Consider the following 3,452-nt stretch of genomic DNA (forward strand, 5'->3'; position numbering starts at 1 on the left):
TCCGGTTTCCTCCCACAGTCAAAAGATGCCCGGGTTGGTTGATTGGCCGTGACAAATTGACCCTAGTTTCGGGGGGGATCAGCAGGGTAAATGTGTGGTGTTACGGGGATAGGGTGGGATTGTTGTCGGTACAGGCTCGATGGGCCGAATGGTCACCTCCTGTTCCTATTTGCTACATTTCTTTGTAAGTGGCAGGTACAATCTGCGACTGTACATCTTGTGTGTGTCTCAGTGTCAGCTCTGAAACCTGTACAGCACAATCCCATCCTGTTTCAGTCCCAGTCTGCCTCTGTATCTGTATCTCTCCCTCTGAAATTAGCTTGCTCTTTTCCTGAATAAGACTGACTACACTCACTCTCTCTCTCACTCACACACACTCTCTCTCTCACACACACACACCCTCTCGCTCACACACACACTATCTTTCTTTCACACACACACACTCTCACACACATACTCTCTCTCTCTCACACACACACACACTCTCTCTCTCTCACACACCCACACTCTCTCTCTCACACACACTCTCTCTCTCACTCACACACTCTCCCTCTCACACACACTCTCTCTCTCACACACACTCTCTCTCTCTCACTCACACACTCTCCCTCTCACACACACTCTCTCTCTCACACACACACTCTCCCTCTCACTCACACACTCTCCCTCACACACACACTCTCTCTCTCACACACACACACATGGTTGAAATAATCAAGAGTCCACACTGGGATGCTGAGCAATTTGAGTTCTGTTTTTCCTTAAAGTCAATCTAAAAATCTGCAATTCCTTGGACAGAGCAGAGGGGATTTTACTCTGTGTGTTGTGTTTGCAGTGGGTGGCACAGAGGTTAGCACTGTTGCCTCAGAGCACCAGGGATCCGGGTTCGATTCACGGCTTGTTCACTGTCTGTGCGGAGTCTGTACATTCTCCCCGTGTCTGCGTGGGTTTCCTCCGGCTGCTCCACTTTCCTCCCACAGTCTGAAAGACACGATGGTTAGGGTGCTTTGGCCATGCTAAATTCTCCCTCAGTGTAGCCGAACAGGCACTGGAGTGTGGCGACTTGGGGGATTTTCACAGTAACTTCATTGCAGTGTTAATGTTAGCCCACTTGTGACACTAATAAGTAAACTTAAACTTAAAACTGAAACAAAAACAAAAACAGAAAATGCTGCAAAATCTCAGCAGGTCTGACAGCATGGGCATGCTCTGGGAACCTTAATTACAGAAAAACTGATATAGGAGAATGGTGGGACAGGAGGAGCTGGGGACGGCCCATAGGCAAGGTGGCACCATGGTTAGCACTGCTGCCTCTCAGTGCCAGGGGCCCGGGTTCAATTCCAGCCCTGAGTGACTGTCTCTCTGAGTCTCCACATTCTTCCCGTGTCTGCGTGGGATTCCTCCGGGTACCCCGGTTACCTACCACACTCCAAACATGCCAAGGTTAGCTGGATTGGCCAGGGTAAATTGCCCCTTAGAATCCAAAGATGTGCAAGTTAGCTGGATTGGCCATGTTAAATTGCCCAATATCGTTAAGGGGTCGAATCACGGAGAATTCAAACACTCTTTCTGTTTCTGTCTTGGCAGAATTAGCAACATGAGTGCAAATTTCAAGATTGGATTCACACAATACAGACAGAACGGTATTTATATAATGGCTTCTGCAAATGCTGGTGAGCTCAGTACATGTGGTACCGAATGTTACAATAAGATAGAATCTGTATTCAGACAACTGTCACCCCACAGGGTCCAAACTTCACCGTGTTAATTTGTGCCTATGGGCCTTCCCCAGCTCCTGTTGTCCCACCATCCTCCGATATCTGTTTTCCTTTCATTCTGGCTCCCAGAACAACCCCAATTTTAATAGTTTCACATTGTGAGTGAGACTGTGGGAGTGTTCTCTATCTCTGTGTGAGCAGTTCCAGCCTGTCCAGCACTGTCAGAATTTTATACCTTTCAATTCGATCCCCGCTCACTCTTCTACATTCCAGTGAATACAGGCCCAGCCGACCCAATCTCCCCTCAGACATCAATGCTGCCATCCCAGGAATCAGTCTGGTGAACATTCACTGCTCTCCCTCTGTGGCAAGTACATCCTTCCTCAGATAAGGAGAGGAACACTGTACACAAGACTCCAGGTGTGGTCTCACCGAGGCTCTGTCCAGCTGCAGTAAGACATCCTTGCTCTCCTACTCGAACCCTCTTGCAATGAAGGCCAACATCCCATTGGTCTTCCTAACTGCTTGCTGTAGCTGCATGCTTGCTTTCAGTGACTGGTGTTCTCAGATACCCAGGTCCCTTTGTACAACATTTCCCAATCTATCACCATTCAACTAATATTCTGTCTTCATCTTCCAAAATTCTATAGACTCTGGAGCAGTTCCTACAGATTGGGGGGTGGCAAATGTAACCCCACTATTTAAAATCATCTTTTCACTTGCGTGTAATTTATCCCAGAACACGGGCAGCATGGGCTTATCGAGAATGACGGGATAGTGTTGGGGTGGAGAAGTTATTCCTTCAAGTGGAAATCAGTGTCGTTTTGAAATGTGTTGAGGGTGCTCTCTCTCACACACTCTCTCTCCCACACTCTCTCTCTCACAAACACACACTCTCACACACACACATTCTCTCAAACGCACTCTCTCCAACACACTCTCACTCACATTCTCTCACACACACACTCTCCCTCGCACATTCTCTCTCACACACTCTCTCACTCACATTCACTCACACACACACTCTCCCTCGCACATTCTCTCTCACACACACTCTCTCTCACACACTCTCTCTCACACACATTCTCTCTCACACACACTCTCTCTCACACACACTCTCTCTCACACACACTCTCTCTCACACACACTCTCTCTCACACACACTCTCTCTCACACACTCTCTCTCACAAACACACACTCTCACACACACACATTCTCTCAAACGCACTCTCTCCAACACACTCTCACTCACATTCTCTCACACACACACTCTCCCTCGCACATTCTCTCTCACACACTCTCACTCACATTCTCTCACACACACACTCTCCCTCGCACATTCTCTCTCACACACTCTCTCACTCACATTCTCTCACACACACACTCTCCCTCGCACATTCTCTCTCACACACACACTCTCTCTCACACACACTCTCTCTCACACACACTCTCTCTCACACACACTCTCTCTCACAAACACACACTTTCACACACACACATTCTCTCAAACGCACTCTCTCCAACACTCTCTCACTCACAGTCTCTCACACACACACTCTCCCTCGCACATTCTCTCTCACACACTCTCTCACACACACTCTCTCACACACACTCTCTCTCTCACACACATTCTCTCTCACACACATTCTCTCTCACACACACTCTCTCTCACACACACTCTCTCTCACACTCTCACACACACAATCTCTCACACACACTCTCGCACAAACACTC

Source organism: Mustelus asterias, unplaced genomic scaffold, assembly GCF_964213995.1.
Source record: "Mustelus asterias unplaced genomic scaffold, sMusAst1.hap1.1 HAP1_SCAFFOLD_595, whole genome shotgun sequence".
NCBI lineage: Eukaryota > Metazoa > Chordata > Chondrichthyes > Carcharhiniformes > Triakidae > Mustelus > Mustelus asterias.